At 42.7% G+C, this 20,819-nt stretch overlaps 1 pseudogene across 1 annotated transcript in view; it reads left to right on the top strand.

Moving 5' to 3' along the window:
- The window catches only part of LOC149976102 (uncharacterized), a 36,946-nt pseudogene that overhangs the window by 13,729 nt on the left and 2,398 nt on the right, over positions 1-20,819 (top strand). The window contains exon 5 of the transcript XR_016487633.1: positions 3,742-3,863. The product of XR_016487633.1 is annotated as an uncharacterized LOC149976102 (transcript). The remainder of the gene's footprint in view (positions 1-3,741; positions 3,864-20,819) is intronic.

Raw genomic sequence — 20,819 nt, 5'->3', positions numbered from 1 at the left:
TTTACCAAGTCTCTTTTCCCGTCTCTCTATTTAACTATCCCCTCCCTTAGTTTTGCTCTCTCTCTCTTCCCTTTCTCTATGTATTTAACTATCCCCTCCCTTTCTATATCTCTCTTTTCTCCATTTCTCTCAATCTTTCACTGTTTCCCTTTTTTGTCTTTCCCTTTTATTCTCGTCCTCCCTTCCCCTGTCTAACTCTGACCCTTCTCTCTTTCCCCCCTCCCTCCATCTGCTAGCTGTTAACCAGCCTCTTAACCAGACAGACAGGGTTGGTGGAGCTGTTAACCCTTTACACTCGTAGCTCTGGCTCTGTGCTTCACAGCGCTGTATGGGTTTTGACTGACAGCCGCTCTGAAATTGAGTATCGACAAGAAGTTGTCACAACCCCTCCTGTAGGGTTTTTACGGTTATGAAAGTCCTGGAAAAGTAATGGAATTTTAAAATTTGTGTTTCTATGATATAGTCTGAAAAGTAATGGAAATTAATGTAATAATTTCTGTTAATGTAATTTCAGTTTTTAAATATTTGATCAATCAAATACAAATCTATTTATCAGCCAGGATTGGAATGACACTTTAGCACGTCTGTGTTTGCGCGCATCACCTGCATGTGTGCGAGACAGCTGTTGCTCAAGGAGAGACAGTCAGACATTGCAGCAGCAGGTATGCTTAGTCTATAAAATATGATAGAGAACAGACTAACTAAGCCAGTTCAAAACATAAACTGAGTATAGCAAACATTAGGAACACCTTCCCTAATATTGAGTTGAACTCCCTTTTGCCCTCAGAACAGCCTGAATTCGTTGAGGAATGGTCTCTACAAGGTGTCAAGTGTTCAAGAGGGTACTGGTTCATGTTGACACCAATGCTTCCCACAATTGTGTTGGCTGGATGTCCTTTGGGTAGTGGACCGTTCTTGATACACATGGGAAACTGTTGAGCATGAAAAACCCAACAGCGTTGCTGTTCTTGACACAAACCAGTGTGCCTGGCACCTACTACCATACCTTGTTCAAAGACACTTAAAACTTTTGTCTTGCCCATTCACACTCTGAATGACACAAAATCACAATGTCTCCATTGTCTCGAGGCTTAAAAATATTTATAATTATTTAACCTGTTTCCCCCCCTTCAATTACACTGATTTGAAGTAAATTTAACAAGTTACATCAATAAGGAATCATAGCTTTCACCTGGATTCACCTGGTCAGTCTATCACCTGAAAAGAGCAGGTGTTCTTAATGTTTTGTATACTCGGTGTATCTTGTACCCTCTAGTAACTGTTTTAGGCCTGACCCCATTTAGTCGACTGGTTGATTGTTTGGTTGGTTGTTAGGCTGTTGGTCGACCAAGAGTTTTTGATCCAGCAGTGGCAAATATATAATTTAAAAAAAGGTTATGGCACATGAGACACGTCTGATTCATGCCTGTCTGAGTAGACTAATCCATTGCGGAGACCGTGAAGATGGCACACCAGTATCACCAGTAGTAAGGACATTTATCGTTAATTACCATAATTTATCATCTACAATGTTTGTTTGGTTACGGTGATTTCTGTTAATGCATTCAATATATTATTATTATTACAGTCTTACTGTTCTCGTTGTACGAGTGAACACGTTTTGCAGAGCGCACAACCTAGCCTGTACTAGTGAGAAGTTTTGGTTAATTTCATTCTGTTTGTTTAGAGAGCTCCTGTCAATCTTGCGCAAATGTAGGCTTATAAATGTGGCCATCTGTGGATCTGGTACTTTTCTGATTGTCTTAACTCTCCATCACTGTGGAACCTCTGAAAGTAGTTTTGCGTTCGCCTCAAACAGCATGTAAACTAAATCTGTTTTTACATCCATTGAGAATGACAATAGTCCACTAAGCAGGGAAGGGGGGAAAAAAAGGTCATGCTCTGATCCGGTGGAAACGTCATAAAAAAGGCCTATCTGATTACTTCTTATCCCTTGCGCAAATAGCTTACAGCTGTGTCTGTCTGTCAGGAGCTCACTGGCACAGGAAACTCTGAGGACCCAGAATATTTTAGACAGTGTTGCAAGTTTGCTAGCACAAGCTTCATCCAGACTAAGTTAATAGTTGATACAATGTTTCAAGTTCTTTGCAGACAGGCCATGCGTAGCCTATGTGATTTATATGATATTTATTTTAATCAATACATTTTCTACTGGCGGGTTGCAAGGTTTTTATTTGTTGCCGCTATGTAGGCTATTTTTACATTTTGCCTAAGGCAATACTTTTAGATTTGTAACATTTTCATGTAGATAGAATTTTGATTAACCACATGACATTGATTTTGTAGATATGATGACTTTATTATACATGAAATTAATCTGTTCCACGAAAATGTGCATATGAAAATAACAACTGGCACGCAGATCAGTAGAATTTGTACAATAACTTGACACTCCAAATGGAAAAGATTGCAGACCATTGGTGTAGCCTATTTCCGTCAACTTCATGACTCTTTTCTATGCTCAACAAAATTACTATCTGTTTCTCTGAATTACCTTGTGAAAGCTTAACACTGTAAAATCACATTTTATTACTTAGCCAGTCATGCTGGCAATAGAACAAGCTTTAAAATCATGCCCCCTTGACCCAGATTGCGATTTATAATGGACTGTTTTTGGAAACAACAACAGTAATCATGTGATGGCAGGGTTGTGTTCCAAACTAAGCAACTAAAAGTGTGCTTGTTCTAGTTCCTCAACGGCACAGCTAGGAGAGCTCAAAAAAGTACTTTATAGTTGAAGATTTCTTTGAGTCATCAAAGTACATTGGAATTGCTTAGGAATTGTGCACACTTTGAAGAGGTGTGTGGCCACTTGTAGACACCAGTTAGACCTCTCACTTAAACGTTGTAATTTTTGTTATCTTATGTTGCACCTACTCCACATTCTTCAGGAATAGTCTTATCATGTTACTGAATGTATCCAGAGTATTTTCAGATTTTGTTATCAACAAATATGGCAAATTACAATAAATGTAAAGTGCACATAAAATCAAGGTTTATCTTTTGGATTCAATCTGTGGCAGGTGAACTGTTCTGTCCTCACAATTTCCCCATTATCTCCAAACTGTTCTCTTTGAATTGCTACCATGGTTATGCATTTCATATTTATTCTGTAAGAAACATTTCAGTTTATCCCTGTCCATATAGGCCAATTCCTACGAGCGTAAAGGGTTAACCAACCTCCTAACCATTCAGACAGGGTTGGCGTAGCTGTTAACAAGCCTTGTAACCATTCATACAGGGTTGGTGGTTGGTGTGCAGCTGAGTCTTATTTACAGCCAGGCTGCTAAACAGCCCCAAGGGAGAGGGGATGAGCCCTGATGACATGCAAGGAGACAGTCTCTCTCTCTGAGCGCAGTCTTAACAAGCCAGAGAGGATGAATAAAAAAGGAAAGCAGAGGGTTCTCTTTCAGCTCTTTTGTCCACCGATTCAGAAAAAGCCTTGAGCTGAAAAAGTGATTAAGGACCACCAACAATTAAAGGCTGCGGCTGCAGAAGGTGTTTAAGAGTTCCTTGCCTATTTCCCCCTCTATAAAAGGGAAGTCGTTAGTTTACCAAAGACTGCAATTAGGAGTGGGCAAGCCTGCTTAGTGCTGGAGGGAAGGAGGAAAGCAAGAGGCTGCTGAGCCAAACTTTTTTTAAGATGAAGTCCCTTTTTGAATGTCTAGTGTCTGGCCATGATGAAAATGCAGCATGTCTTTTTTGTTTGTTTTCTTTCAGACGTACAGCTCATTGCAGAAGGTCCTGGTGGCCTTCGGGAGGAGGGTGTTGTTACCCGCTTTACAGGCACTTTGCCCTGGTCTCTGCAGCCATGCAGGATGCAGCTCGGATCTTCCAGTCAGGTGAGTCTAGACTAGATGATGCCCTCTGTGACCACTCACCCCTGCCCTGAGGCTGCCGGGCACCTCCACACCTTAGTGGCCCGTTTGTCCACGCTGGTTAGAGCAGTATTGGCGGCCTCAGTGTTGTGCCCAAATAATAAAGCCATCAATATGGCCTTGTCTACCCCCAGTTAATCTGACAGCATAGTTATGCTTAATTTGAAAGCATTGCTTTAGTACCACTCTCTTTACTCTGACCAATGTTTTGATGGGAAATTGTGGTTTAATGCATTTCTGTCGGCAGGCAAAGCCTGCCTGGTAGCTGTGGGCTACAGCTTGTCTGTTCAATGCTTTGGAGACTGACCGAAAGACTGCTTTACAGCCAACATGCACCCAAATTCATACATCACCATAGCACCACAAGCCGAGCAGAGCAGCCCGCATACGAGCAGAATATTTCCTGCTCAAGACAATGCACTGAATGAAGTATCTAGAGAAAGGCCTCTCATTCGTGCTACAGTATAGCATATGTGTAAAAGAAACCTCTCCAACAGAGTTGTCTGTCTGATTCAACTTCTCCAAGCAGGAAGTGTGTTTCTGTTCCATTTGGACTCAAACTGTTGACTTTGATATCGCCCAGCACAAAGTAATCTTTAAATCAAAGCCCCGCAGGTAGGTAGATGAAGGCTCTGCTGTGTCAACACATTTAGGATGTCTGTGGGGTGAGATTATCCAGTTTGTGATCATTTGAACGCTCGTCAATGTCTGCAAATTAAAGGTTATTTTAAGCTCCAGATTAGCATTTTTCTGCGCCTCATTAGGTAAGGAGATGAGTTGATCAGATGACTGGGAGAATCCCACTTAGTCACTGTGAAGGAAGCCTCCTTGTACTAGACTACACTATCTACCTTAATTCTCTAGAAACAAACACACAACTTCACCTGTTATAATGAACCGTTTCACTCTCTCCTGACGCTGGACATTAGTTAATAAACAGTCACATACCCAGTTGTTTCTGTGCTGGAAAATGCAACCAAGCCTAACTGAAAGTGTTAGTCTAAGCAGGCCAACAACAGCACATACGTCTCTTCATTTGAATGCGTTTCCCTCTGCAAGTTCAACAACATTTTGTTCAGGCTTGTAATTGTCTTTATTTCCGTGCAGCAGCATCAGATCGAGTGAGAGAGTGAGTGTGGATAATAGGGCTCTCGTTAATGAACTGTAAAGCTACAGTAATGCAGCCTGGCTGGTGTACGTCTGAGAGGGCACCACACGTTTCCTCCCAGCATTACTGCGCACAGCTAATTCATTTGTCAGGATAAGGCAAATGAAAATGTGTGCTCTAATTTGAGGCACTTAATATAAACGGCCGTGAAAGCAAACTTTGGTAGATATTAGGAAAACAAACTCATTAATGTCTTGGGGGAGCGGCAGGTTAAGACCTTGAAAGAAATGTTATCCTGGGGGTAAATATTTGAACTGCCCTTTGCCAGGGCAGACTGGGATAAAAATTCAGCCCTGGCATTTCTGTCACTGTGTCTGTCTGTCACTGTGTCTGTCTGTCTCACTGTGTCTGTCTGTCTACTTTTCCTTGTTCTCCTCTGTTGGTATTCTGTGTCAGTCACTCTGTCTGTCACTCCTAAGTGTTAATTGCTATTATATATAGAGCCAACATATTGAGGAACTGGCAGTACATCAAATCCACTACACTCACCTCTGAGCTGTCTCTGCTAAGCCTAGCATCCATTCCCACAGACCAGGGGATCACATTACCTCTGCTGGGCCCAGCAACATCCTAGTTGTGAATGAAGAAAGATGACTCGATAAATGCCTAAAAGATGATAATTGGCTCATAATACCTTATGAAAGCCTAACAACTTATATTACAAATATAAGTGCCTGACTATCATACATGTCCCCCCCCCCCATCCTAACGGTTTATTAGGGACTGCAAAAAGACCTTACGAATGATTAGTAAATGGTTTATTAATGTGAGCGTAATGATTACTAAATGGTGAACATACAATTTATAAATGCCTTATGGTTTATTATGGATTCTTAAAGTGTTACCCATCCTAGTTGTAAAAGAATAAACACATATATTTGACAAAGAACAAAATCACTGAATTAATGCCTCGTATATGACCATTGAGGTAATATAATACCTTAGAACAAATTAGTGCATGTCAAGTGTTCCCTCCTGCCCACTTAGTGTTTAAATATTAGGCTACATAATTCAATAGAAGAAAACAGAGAGAGAGAAGGAGAAAGAGAGACGGACAGTTCCTTAATGGTTTGACTGTATAATTGGCTACATTAAGGAACAGTCAGTCTCTCTCTCCTTCACTCTCCCTGTTTTCTTCTATTGAATTTAGTATACAATCTTCTGTGTTTGTCAAAGAATGAAGCCGGGACTAGTTTATGTGAATGGATTTCCAGCTTTGACTAGTTTGACAGTTCTGCGCGTGTATGCATATCTTTCTGCCAAGAAGTGACGGACCTTTCAGCGAATGAAATAAGCGGGAGATAGGGGGGACTTTCCAGCCTTCAGTTTAGTGGCTATGTAATGTTATCCCACACCAAGGTCACTTGTTACTACAGCTCATAAACCCTGAAGAGACTGAGATTCAGAAGCGATTAAACATTGATCAAACAATGAAAATACACAGACAGTCCCCGAAATGACTATTATTGTAATACATGTGTTAAGTAAAAAATATTTGTGTTTAGTAAAAAGCACTGTATAAATGTCTAGTAGATGGCTATTGCCTTACCTACTGTATGTGTTATAAAAGCCAATCTCACTACTTGTTAGGCTATATTGCAAGTAGCCTAGTGTGTAAATGTTCCCCCGAATCCCCCTTCCCTAATTAGCCTATATTTCATACACCATACAACCAAAATATTAGGCCTATCTGTGTCAGTGTGCGTTAGTGAGTGTGTCCGTCTGTTTTCTTCCTACCTCGACTGCACCACAGCAGCTGATCTGTCATGTCTCACAGACAAAGTACATGGACCAGCAGAGCCAGAACCTTTTGCAAATAAGTAGGTTCATTTCACACATCAAGCCTTTTTTGGTCTCTGTTTCTGTTTTGACTGAATGACTGGCAGAGAGTCAGAGCGGTTCTCACAGTCTTTGATGATGCGCATTTAAATTGTAATGTGAATTTGCGCCAGCTCAGCCAATCAGAAAACCGGGCCGACCCATTTTGGAAGTGGGGCCGGCTGTTGCCCACTAGCCAGCCAATTGCTCAATATACACTGAGTGTACAAAACATTAAGGACCCCCACACCCCCCTTTTGCCGCCAGAACAGCCTCAATTTGTCAGGGAATGGACTCTACAAGGTGTAGAAAGCATTCCACAGGGATGCTGGCCCATGTTGACTCCAATGCTTCCCATAGTTGTGTCAAGTTGGCTGGATGTCCTTTGGGTGGTGGACTATTCTTAATACTGAAAACTGTAAACTGTTGAGCATGAAAAACCCAGTAGCGTTGCAGTTCTTGACTGTCCAAGGGGCTATTTAGGGGCTATTTATATGCCTGGGTTGAGAAAGGGGTTTTGTGGCAGTGAATGTAAAGGATCTAACTTGGCTCCCTCCAGGTGTGTGTCTTTTTGTAATGGTACACTTTGAGGGAAATCAGGCCAAATAAATTAGTTCCTAAACTGTTATGAAATTAACCGTTTGGATTATCTAGGCCCACTTGAGTTGTCTTTCTGGACTAGATATAGTGGACCTGAAAGTTGATTAATTGCTCACTCTGTCATAAATTGTCTGCAATAGTATGAACTTACAATGCTCCCATGATCTCCCGTAGCCTGTTTAGCCTATAATTTGAAGAAAGGATATGTGGGACAATGACAATGAGACTTTAAGTCTTTAGGACCCACAGTCTCTGCCAGCAACTCCCCTATTGTGTAATAATATACAGTAGCAGTCAAAAGTTTGGACACACCTACCCATTCAAGGGTTTTTCCTTATTTTTACTATTTTCTATTTTGTAGCATAATAGTGAAGACATCAACAGAATAAAATAACACATATGGAATCATGTAGTAACCAAAAAAGTGTTAAATAAATACGAATACATTTGTTATTCTTCAAAGTAGCTACCCTTTGCCTTGATGACAGCTTTGCACACTCTTGGCATTCTCTCAACCAGCTTCACCTGGACTGCTTTTCCAACAGTCTTGAAGGAGTTCCCACATATGCTGAGCACTTGTTGGCTTCTTTTCCTTGGTCCAACTCATCCCAAACTATCTCAATTGGGTTGAGTTCGGGAAGCCAGGTCATCTGATGCAGCACTCCATCACTCTCCTTCTTGGGCAAATAGCCCTTACACAGCCTGGAGGTGTGTTGGGTCATTGTCCTGTTGAAAAACAAATTATAGTTCCATTAAGTGCAAACCAGATGGAATGATGTATCACTGCAGAATGCTGTGGTAGCCATGCTGGTTAAGTGTGCCTTGAATTCTAAATAAATTACCGACAGTGTCACCAGCAAAGCACCATCACACCTTCTCCTCCATGCTTCACTGTGGAAACCACACATGCAGAGATTATCCGAGATTAACCCTACTAATGCTTGTGTACTAAAATATCCTTCTTTAAGCCTAGGCATTGGGCTTGAGATAGCTTATATGAGTTAGTTAAAGAAACTAAGTAACAAATATCATTAAGATGTCTTATCTACAGAATATGCTTACATGATTGAACCGTTGAAACTCTTTGTTATTAGAATGTCTCCTTTCGGACTCTGGTGTTGGCAGCTGCACTTCCTCCCTCAAATGGGCCTTAGTAACCTTGGGTCCAGAGAGAGGAGAAGTCAGGATTATCTATCACATGTCCCTGTTGCTATGCAGAATATCAGCAAGGAGTATGGAAAAGGAGGTCAGAAGGAAACATTGTTTCTGTATGTGAACTGTGTCTTTATTGCAAACCATGTGAAGGGATGTCGTAAGTAATGGGGAACCAATCACTTGTCTCCTCAGTGTCTGTGTGTCAGTCACCTCCTAGGGGGAGCCGGTTTCCACCATGAACTAGGGGAGAGAACAAAGTAACAACAAATGTCCTAAGTTCTTAGTACCGAACAAAACAAGTTATTTGTATTTGGGGCCCAAGGTCTGGCACAGGATGTGTGGGGTTAGTGTTTGGAACCAGTGTACGTCATATCTGAAGTTGCACCTATCCTGACATAGTATGTAACCCAGAGGTTAATTCCACCCAGTGGGCTCTCACTCCACCACCTGCGGGGTGGGGCGACGAGCCTCCTTGTTGTAACAAGTATTTTAATAAAAGTAATACCTTGATTGATTATTCATTTTGCCTTTCCTCATTATTGATTAAGGGTAGAATTTCCATCACACTCAACAGACCAAAGGACAGATTTCCACAGCAATTCAACCAAGAAGGCCTGATTTACACAGTCTCCTCTGAACAGTTGATGTTAAGATGTGTATGTTACTTGAACTCTGAAGCATTTATTTGAGGTGCAGTTAACTAACTTATCCTCTGCAGCAGAGACAACTCTGGGTCTTCCTTTCCTGTCGCCGTCATCATGAGAGACAGTTTCATCATAGCGCTTGATGGTTCTTGTGACTGCACTTAAAGAAACTTTCAAGGTTCTTGAAATTTTCTGGATTGACTTACCTTCATGTAATGATGGACTGTTGTTTCTCTTTGCTTATTTGAGCTGTTCTTGCCATAATATGGATTTGGTCTTTAGCCCTATTTGGTTATCTTCTGTATACCACCCATACCTTGTCACAACACAACTGATTGGCTCAAACGCATCAATAAAAATAAATTCCATAAATGCACTTTTAAAAAGGCACACCTGTTAATTGAAATGAATTCCATGTGACTACCTCATGAAGCAGATTGAGAGAATGCCAAGAGTGTGCAAAGCTGTCTTCAAGGCAAAGGGTGGCTACTTTGAAGAATCTCAAATGTAAAATATATTTTACATTTGTTTAATCATTTTTTGCTTACTACATGATTCCATATGTGTTCTTTCATAGTTTTGATGTCTTCACTATTATCCTTCAATGTAGAAAATAGTAAAAACAAACAAAACCCTTTGAATGAGTAGGTGTGTCCAAACACACACACACATATATATATATATATATATATATATATATTCAATATATATATATATATATATATTCTATATATATATATATATATATATATATATATATATATATATATATATATATATATATTCAATATATAAATGTGTGTGTGTATGTATGTCTGTATATATATATATATATATATATATATTACCATTCCTCACACGGCCATCGATTAACACTGTTTTTCTACTCTTGCGTCCTGAAGTGCCTGTTGGATATTCACAAAGTCTTCCAGGAGAATGAGCCGGCCTACCTACTGAATGAGCTCTACATCACAGACTACTGTGTCTTGATTCAGAGGGTCAAGTAAGTCCATCCCCCCTCCCTCAGCAAGAAAATTACCTCCCAGGGTCAATGCGGATTAGACAAGTCATTTGTCACAGCCCGGCCACTTGACGGACAGAGCTATTGTGAGATGCAATCTACCTTTATCCCTGTTCCTGTGTCAAAGGTGCTGTTGGCGAGTGTGTGGTCTGTACAGTCTCCCACCGTGCTGCAGTAGAGTCTCAGTAGATCATACTGAGGCCTCTCTCAGTGACAGTAGCAGATTGACAGTGCACTGTGTAGTACAATATCTGTGCTTGTATGTTAACTCAAGAAAGATCTTTGTAGTTTCTTCCTTAATTGATATGGAATGCACGTCTCTCTCCTCACCCTTGTACATATTTTACAATTACTTACACGTTGAAAATGTGAGCCTGCAAGCACACCGTTCCATAATGAGCTCTGTTTTACTCTTGGCGGGGGTTTAGCCAAGTGGTGTGCTCGTCTGTAAAATAACAGTGAAATGTGCTCCTGACGTTGTAGGCCCCTCGTCCAGATGCAGACAGCCGGGAGTTTACTGGAGCTTTCTCTGGTTAGAATTTTGCCAAAGAAGTCCCATTCTCTCTGGAAAAGAAAACACCTCGACGGCCAATTAATAATAAATCAATGGTGGAGATCAGAGTTGGAGTCCGTTTCGATCTGTCTGTTACACTGCAGCAGACAGGGAAAAGAGAGTACAGAGAGTTTTGGTTCTCTCTCGCACTCTCTCTCTCTCTCTGCATATGCTTGGAGCAGCAGCAGAGCAGTACTGTCAAGCCACTGGAAAACTCAATCAGTCTCCCCTCAGTCAAAGTCAAGGAGATGAAACGACAGAAAGGCATCTGAGTTTGAGTGCTTTCCCGTCTGCCTCCCTCCCCCCCGCTGTGTATCGGCGCTAAATGTCAGCTTGACCTAACAACACGCTGCCTTCCACTGGTTGCAACCCCGCATCGATCATTAAATGGATTAGTCCTGATGCTTGCCGCATTGACCTGTGATTGAATTGTTACATTTCCCTTTTCCTGTAAAATGTTTCAAGTAATTAACAAAGCAAAGCTTTTTTGTCTTTCTGCCCTGAGAACTGGCTCATTTCAGCTGTGGTGTCAGCAGAGACCGACACAGTGAGAGTAGACAGCCAGAGAGCGGCTGAGTCCAGACAGAGGTACTAACCCTCCTGTTGTAGCGGTTGCCTCAGGGCACCTGGCTCGAAAACCCTCCAGAGCCCAGGCGTTCCATTCCGTTGTCTTGCTGCCAAACTATTCCCAAGTAGACATTTCATAACTGTTGTACATTATTGTGCTTCAGACTGCATTTCATTCCTTTCTGAATGTGGAATAAAATAGCGCAGTCCACTTGCCATGCAAAGCAGCAGCGAGAGGAGAGCTGTCTGTTCTTTAGGCAGGCCTCGAGCAGCAACCAGCTGTGGTTTGCATGCCATAGACAGTGCTCTGTTATCACATATGGTTAGTTGTGACAGCCCTTTGTCCCAGTGACAGGTTTGATAACAGATTGTATAAGCATTGTTCTACTCCTCACGGTTAGATATTCCCCCGTGAAGGATTTGTCATTCCTGCTAAGTGAGTTGTCTTTCTCTGTGATTCCGGTGGTAAGATGAGACGAGCTGTAATCCCCTGTATCTTGTCAGTCCTCCCCACAGTCGACTCCCAGACACGATCAGCCGTTCATTATGGACATAGTGATTAATGAATGCGTTGCTCTGTGGGTTGACTTATACTGTCTGTCTCTCTGGGCTGTCCCACATGCGTTCATGCTCTTAAAGTCCCTCCGACAGCAGAGACATCGGCCTCAAATTTACAGTATCATAAAAACTTAGACCAGTGAAACCCTCTCGTTCCACAAACTCACACACAGACAAACAAGTGGGCAGTCCACTCTCAGATCAGTAGTATCGGGGTGGAGAAAATCATTCTAACGCCATTTAGTATTTGTCCTGATAAAATGTGTTTAAAGTGGATAATTAATGTTGCTTACAACATATTCTATATTACAGAGGGACATTCTATCATTCACATATCTTTGAATTGTCAGATACATTGAACATTTCCTCCAATGATCTGCCACTAACAAATTAAAGCACCTCTTTACCATTTGTTTCACTGGTTTGTTTTGATGATCCTCTGATGCCCAGCCCCTGCAGTGTTGTTAGACTGAATTCATTTTATTTATCTGTCTCTTCTCTCATCAAAAGGCTTGGAAGGATGCCAATGTAGATTGACTGAGGCCAGTCTACCAAAGCCCATAGGATCAGTGTTGTGCTACTGTACCTCAGTTAAATCAGCAGGGCTCTAACTTCCCCTTGCTCTTTCAGCATTCTCACCCCCCCCCCCCACCCCCCATTACCCGCTGTCTGCCGCACAATCAATTAATTGGGTCAATTAAATCCTAGAGCAAAAACCATGGCAACCTGTGGGTGTCTAGCTCAAGGGCTCGCTAGTCTAGGAGTAGGAAGTGAGGATCTTTCTGTCTTTGTCTTTCTCTCTGTCTTTGTCTTTCTCTCGCTGCTGTCCATTCAGCCTCTACACACATTGTGTGTATGACAATGCCCAGAGGAGCGCTCTCTTCTCCACAGCCCCAGGAGGCCCTCGGGGGACAACCAGCTGCTGCTAGAACCAGACTGACCACCCCAGGCCACTGGGTTAAGGGGGGTTCAGTGGGCCAGTCAAGCCACGGCCAGACGCCTGGGGAATGTAATTGTATGTTGTCAGCAGTGGTTTCCCTATGATATTTTTCAGCGAGTCTCTACAGAAATATCTATACAGTACGAGTCAAAAGTTTAGACACGCCTACTTATTCAAGGGTTTTTCTTTATTTTTACTATTAATCTTCATTGTAAGATAATAGTGAAGACATCAAAACTATGAAATAACACATATGGAATCATGTAGTAACCAAAAAAGTGTGAAACAAATCCAAATATATTTGATATTTGAGATTCTTCAAAGTAGCCACCCTTTTCGTTGATGACAAATTTGCACACTCTTGGCATTCTCTCAAACAGCTTCATGAGGAATGCTTTTCCAACAGACTTGAAAGAGTTTCCACATATGTTGAGCACTAGTTGGCTGCTTTTCCTTCACTCTGCGGTCCAACTTGTCCCAAACCATCTCAATTGGGTTGAGGTCGGGTGATTGTGGAGGCCAGGTCATCTGATGCATCACTCCATCACTTTCCTTCTTGGTCAAATAGACCTTACAGAGCCTTACACTGTTGGGTCATTGTCCAGTTGAAAAAAAAAAGATTGTCCAGACCAGATGGGATTGCGTTTCGCTGCGGAATGCTGTGGTAGCCATGCTGGTTAAGTGTGTCTTGAATTCTAAGTAAATCAACGACAGTGTCACCAGCAAAGCATCCCCACACCATCACACTTCCTCCTCCATGATTCACGGTGGGAACCACACATGCGGAGAGCATCCGTTCACCTACTCTTCGTCTCACAAAGAAACGGCGGGTGGAACCAAAAATCTCAAATTTGAACTCATCAGACCAAAGGACCGATTTCCACCGGTCTAATGTCCATTACTCATGTTTCTTGGCCCAAGCAAGTCTCTTCTTCTTATTGGTGTCCTTTATTAGTTGTTTCATTGCAGCAATTCGACCATGAAGGCCTGATTCACGTAGTGTCCTCTGAACAAGATGACGCCGAAGAACATGGCTGACATTTTACAGTCTCCCAACCAATGGTACTATTTAGTTTTTTGGCGTTTTGTGTAACTTATTTTTTAACACTTATTTTGTACATAATGTTGCCGCTATTGTCTATGACCAAAGTGACCAAAAATCTATTCTGGACTTCAGAACAGCGATTACTCACCGCGGGCTGAAAGAAACTTTTTCCTTAAATGAGTCAGACGAAAAGGATATATCATGCTTTCACTGGAACAGGCCCTGATCTCTGTAAATTGCTTGACGACGCAAGAAAAGGGGCTGCAGATCGGGCTGCCTTCTGAGAATCCGTAGGCGAGCGAGTAAACTCCCACTGTCATCCATTGTTCTTGCTAATGTGCAATCATTGGACATTTTTATTGATGACCTACGATTAAGATTATCCTACCAACGGCACATTAAAAACTGTAATATCTTATGTTTCACCGAGACGTGGCTGAATAACTATATGGATAATATAGAGCTGGCAGGATTTTCCATATACCGGCAGGACAGAGAAGCTACGTCTGGTAAGACGGGGGGTGGGGTGTGTGTCTATTTGTGAATAACAGCTGGTGCACAATGTCTAATATTAAAGAAGTCTCAAGGTATTCCTCAGCTGAGGTAGAGTACCTTATGATAAGCTGTGGACCATATTATTCGTAGCCATCTATTTACCACCACAGAATGAAGCTGGCACCAAGAACGCTCTCAACCAACTCTATAAGGCCATAAGCAAAGAAGAAAATACTCACCCAGAAGCAATGCTCCTAGTGGCCGGAGATTTTAATGCAGGCAAAGTTAAATCAGTTTTACCAAATTTTTACCAGCATGTCACATGTGCAACCAGAGAAAAAAAAATCAAGACCACCTTTACTCCATACACAGAGATGCATACAAAGCTCTCCTCCGCCCTCCATTTGGCAAATCTGACCATAATTATATCCTCCTGATTCCTGCTTACAAGCAAAAACTAAAGCAGGAAGTACCAGTGGCTTGTTCAATACGGAAGTGGTCAGATGACGCGGATGCTACACTACAGGATTGTTTTGCTAGCACAGACTGGAATATATTCCGGGATTCATCCAATGGCATTGAGGAGTACACCACCTCAGTCTTCGGCTTCATCAATAAGTGCATCGATGGCGTCGTCCCCACAGTGACCTTACGTACATATCCCAACCAGAAGCCATGGATTACAGGCCACATCCGTATTGAGCTAAACATCCGTATAGAGCTGCCTCTTTCAAGGAGTGGGAGACTAATCTAGACGCTTATAAGAAATCCCGCTATGCCCTCAGACGAACCATCAAACAAGCAAAGCGTCAATACAGGACTAAGATTGAATCCTGCTACACCGGTTCTGATACTCGTCTGATGTGGCAGGCCTTGAAAACTATTACGGACTACAAAGGGAAACCCAGACTCGAGCCTACCAGACGAGCTAAATGCCTTTTATGCTCGCATCGAGGCAAGCAACACTGAAGCATGCACGAGAGCACCTGCTGTTCTGGATAACTGTGTGATCACGCTCTCAGTAGCCTATGTGAACAAAACCTTTAAACAGGTCGACATTCACAAAGCTGTTGGGCCAGACGGATTACCAGGACTTGTACTCAAAGCATGTGCAGACCAACTGTCAAGTGTGTTCACTGACATGTTCAACCCCTCCCCGACCGAGTCTGTAATACCTACATGTTTCAAGCAGACCACCATAGTCCCTGTGCCCAAGGAAGCAAAGGTAACCTGCCTAAATGATTACTGCCCCGTAGCACTCACGTCCGTAGCCATGAAGTGCTTTGAACGGCTGGTCATGGGTCACATCAACAGCATCCTCCCTGACACCCTAGATCCACTCCAATTCACATACCACCCCAACAGATCCACAGATGACGCAATCTCAATCGCGCTCCACACTGCCCTTTCCCATGTGGACAAAAGGAACACCTCTGAGAATGCTGTTCATTGACAACAGCTCAGTGTTTAACACCATAGTACCCACAAAGCTCATCACTAAGCTAAGGACTCTGGGACTAAACACCTCCCTCTGCAACTGGATCCTGGAGTTCCTGACGGGCCGCCCCCAGGTGGTAAGAGTAGGCAACAACACGTCTGCCACGCTGATCCTTAACACTGGGGCCCCTCAAGGGTGTGTACTTAGTCCCCTCCTGTACTCTCTGTTCACCCACGACTGCATGGCCAAACACGACTCCAACACCATCATTAAGTTTGCTAACGACACAACAGTTGTAGGCCTGATCACCGACAACGATGAGACAGCCTATAGGGAGGAGGTCAGAGAACTGGCAGTGTGGTGAGCAAGACAAAGGATGTGAGCACTGTGAGCAAGACAAAGTAGCTGATCGTGGACTACATGAAAAGGCGTGCCGAACAGGCCCCCATTAACATCGACGGGGCTGTAGTGGAGCGGGTTGAGAGTTTCAAGATCCTTGGTGTCCACATCACCAACGAACTATCATGGTCCAAACATACCAAGACAGTCGTGAAGAAAGCATGACAAACCCCTTTCCCCATCAGGAGACTGAAAAGATTTGGCATGGGTCCCCAGATCCTCAAAAGGTTCTACAACTGCACCATCAACGCCTGGTAGGGCAACTGCTCGGCATCTGACCACTACAGAGGGTAGTGTGTACGGCCCAGTACATCACTGGGGCCAAGCTTCCTGCCATCCAGGACCTATATAATAGGCGGTGTCAGAGGAAAGCACATAAAATTGTCAGAATCCAGTCACCCAAGTCATAGACTGTTCTCTCTGCTACCGCACGGGAGTGGTACCGGAGCGCCAAGTCTAGGACCAAAAGGCTCCTCAACAGCTTCTACCCCCAAGCCATTAATTGGACTGCTAAACAATTAATAAAATCGCCACTGGACTATTTACATTGCCCCCCCTCCCTTTTGTAGACTGCTGCTACTCGTCTATTATCTATGCATAGTCACTTCACCCCTACCTGTACCCCCGCACACTGACTCGGTACCGGTACCCCCTGTATATGGCCTCGTTATTATTATTATTATTATTATTGTGTTAGGTATAATTTTTTACTTTAGTCTACTTGGAAAATATTTACTTAACTCTTCTTGAACTGCACTGTTGGTTAGGGCTTGTAAGTAAGCATTTCACGGTAAAAACAAGTTGTTGTATTCGGTGCATGTGACAAAGTTTGATTTGATGTTGAGATGTATCTGTTACTTGAACTATGTGAAGCATTTATTTGGGCTGCAATTTGGTAACTCTAAAGGCTGGTAACTCTAATGAACTTATCCTTTTCAGCAGAGGTAACTATGGGTCTTCCTTTCCTGTGGAGGTCATGAGAGCCAGTTTTATCACAGCATTTGATGGTTTTTGAGACTGCACTTGAAGAAACGTTCAAAGTTCTTGAAATTTTCCGTATTAACCAACTTTCATGCCTTAAAGTAATGATGGACTGTCATTTATCTTTTCTTATTTGAGCTGTTCTCGCCATAATATGGACTTGGTCTATTAACAAATAAGTCTATCTTCTGTATACCACCCCTACCTTGTCACAACACAACTGATTGGCTCAAATGCATTTAGAAGGAAAGAAATTCCACAAATTAATGCAAGGCACACCTCTTCATTCAAATGCATGCCAGGTGGCTACCTCGTGAAGCTGGTTGAGAGAATGCCAAGAGTGCAAAGCTGTCATCAATGCAAAGGGTGGCTACTTTGAAAAATATAAAATATATTTTGATTAGTTTAACATTATTTTGGTTACTACATGTGTTAATTCATAGTTTTGGTGTTTTCACCATTATTCTACAATGTAGAAAATACTTTTAAAAAATAAAGAAAAACCCTTGAATGAGTAGGCGTGTCCAAACTTTTGATTGGTACTGTATAATATGTTTTAAAATTTGCAGCAGTGGCAAGAATTTACACTGTGGTGCCCAGTGGGAGGTTAGTTTAGAAATGTTAAATTGCTCTTGAGTAATTCCTAGAAATGTGTCTCTTGTTAAATTCGAAAGCTAGCTAATTGGAGGGCTTTGGCTGCATTGACAATTATTTTCATGAAATGGTAGAAATGTTGGAAATGGAATACAGGTGAGCTTTATTTTCTCCTTACAGATTTTTGGTTGTACTACTTTCCAGAATGCAGCTAGTGTGACACAGTCACTCTCTGGAAGGCTATGTTCTGTAACTACACTACAGCCATGTCTCTGTCAGGAGCTTGTCCTGTCCTGGGCCTTCTCTGTGAGGTAGTAGATAGATATTGTATCTAGTCTGTCTGATTTCAGCCCTCCCCACCACAGAGACAGAAGATCCTCTCTGTGTCCCGCTGGGCTAAACAAAGCCAAGACTGTCTCACAGCTAACAGGGATAAGTACTTCAGATTTCCTCTCTGCATGACGTCCAGCTTTTGTGTACTTACACAGGAAGCCCGACACACAGAGGGAGAGAGAAACACTGACGGTGCTGTTGCATCAATGGTATACTAATAATGTATGAGGGAAGTTCCTCTGCTTGAGTCCTCATTTTGAATAGGAGTTAGGTAAACAACCTAACTCCTTCTACCAACTCTCTTCATGTTGCACATCAACTAATTGACTCTCTATACAGTAAGGAAGCACTCTGACATACTTCCTAAGATTACAATCCCTACTATGAATGTGATGACTGTCCTGTGAGAGGGTTATTGTGAGATCAGTGGGGAGGTAAAGGTGGGCAGCATAGCAGGGTACCAACACATGGCTGGAGGGAAGTGACTGACTGTGTAACCCACCTGATAGGACTCCAAACACCTCGTAACACAGCATAATGCCTCTGACACAGGTCTTCAGTGTTACTCACACTCACCTTCACACACTCCATCAAACTCAGGAAGTCAGGGAATCCAAGCCTAAGGAGAATGAGTAGGGACATGTGTTGAATGTTTTATGACGTCATTGAACATGAGGCTGATGAAAGAAATGCATGTCTGTAATTGCCTCAGTCTAGCTGTCCTTCTGCCTACCACCCTGTTCCCGTCCTCATCCAAGAAGTTTTGTGTCTGACAGATGGAAGAATGTTTTTCTTTACAGAAGTTTTCCAACCTTAAAAAGCCATCCCTCCTCAGTTAATAAGGGCAACCCACAACAGTGGTTTATTAATGACTGAACTGTGTACAACATTATTCCCTTTCTCCGAAAGCAGCCTTTGTATTCACCGCAAGCCGGGCTTTTCCCACCGCAGCACAGAGTGAGGGAGAAAGAGAGGGAGGCGAGAAAACAAGCACAGAGCCTCCAATGTTAACTCAATAATGACTTCCCACAGGGGAAAAATATCACAGGAGGAGGGGGGTAGAAGAGGGGGGTGCTGCTTTGAAGTGGCAGTGCTATAGGAGGCTCTCCAGCCAGAACCAGTCAGCCAGCCTGCTCTACTCCAGGAAGGGCTTTTGTAGACCCATCGTCTACAGTCTCCATGTGGGGTCTGACTCTCTGCACACACTGGTGGGGGTGTTATGGGTCATATGCATGCCTAACCATCCGTTACTCACTGTCAGGGTAATTGTTCTCCTTCAATTCCTTGTTTTTTTGTAGGACTTGAGTCATGGGTCAGTCATGTTTTCTTTGTACTTTCTTTCTCCATACTCTTACTCTCATTTCATGAATGGACATTTTATGTTTAATTTGATATAGCACCACCACTAAGCTATAAGATCTGTTAACACAGTCTCTTCCGAGGTCCTACATGAGTACACATCCCTCCATGTTTGCTGTGTAAATGGTTTCCTCCCCGGAGTGGGAGATCATTAAGCTTTTGCGGTTATAAGGAGCTGTCTTGGCTCTCAGCGGTGGGTTAATTGGGCTGAGGAGGGCAGCAGGGGCCTCAGTGTGGCTGAGGTGTAAGGAGCTCAATGGCTGTGGAGAACTGCAGGCTCGTCCTGAATGGAGCGGGAGGCTGACCCGCGGGAGGCTGGCCCGCTGGACATCGACCTTCAGAAGGCCGACCCGCAGAAGGTCAGCTATTAATCACTACGGCTGCACTGTGGAAAAATAGCTGCCACTTGAGTTTTGGCAACGTCCTGCGCTGGTTTAGCTTCATGAATAATGTATAAGGCCCGGGACTCCCAATTCCCCAGTGGCTTTACATTATGGGTGTTGGGGGAGACCTTTTATTAGGGATAAAACTACTCTTTTATAGAAATCCAATGTAATGTGTCAGCTCTCCTTGGAATAGAATATGCATGATATCAACATGCTTCAATGTGCTAGTTGATGAGTCCATTCTCTCTACACTTGCATCTATCTATTCAAAGGAGTCTGAATTGGACTTTTTTGACCCAACATTTATTGACACAGTAAATGCTGGTTGTGTGCCTGGTGTCTATTTGACTATTCTCAAGGCTACTTGACACGTTTACTCTATCCAACCCTTGAATTTATTCTTGCCGTGTTCTATAGCTTGTTGGTCTCCTTTTTCTTCTGCAGTCGGAAGGTTGACTTTGGTACAGAATGTGAATATAGATGGCAAAAAAACATTTAGAATATAAATTATTTATTGTATTATTATTAGAAGTACCTCTTAATATACAGGTAACAGCCAAAATAATTCTAACACAGGGATACAAAGTATATTGAAAGCAGGTGCTTCCACACAGGTGTGGTTCCTGATTTAATTAAGCAATTAACATCCCATAATGCTTAGGGCAGGGCATTATTTTGGCTACCATGGCTATGCCCCCATAGGATGACAATTCCCCCATCCACAGGGCATAAGTGGTTTGATGAGCATGAAAATGATGTAAACCATATGCAATGGCCGTCTGTCACCAGATCACAACCCAATTGAACACTTATGGGAGATTCAGGAGTGGCGCCTGAGAGTGTTTTCCACCACCATCAATAAAACA

The sequence above is a fragment of the Oncorhynchus mykiss genome, chromosome 17, assembly GCF_057628025.1.
Source record: "Oncorhynchus mykiss isolate SJ-2025 chromosome 17, ASM5762802v1, whole genome shotgun sequence".
Taxonomy (NCBI): Eukaryota; Metazoa; Chordata; class Actinopteri; order Salmoniformes; family Salmonidae; genus Oncorhynchus; species Oncorhynchus mykiss.
The sequence above is the reverse complement of the archived record's forward strand: the minus strand, read 5'-3'. Positions and strand labels throughout refer to the sequence as shown.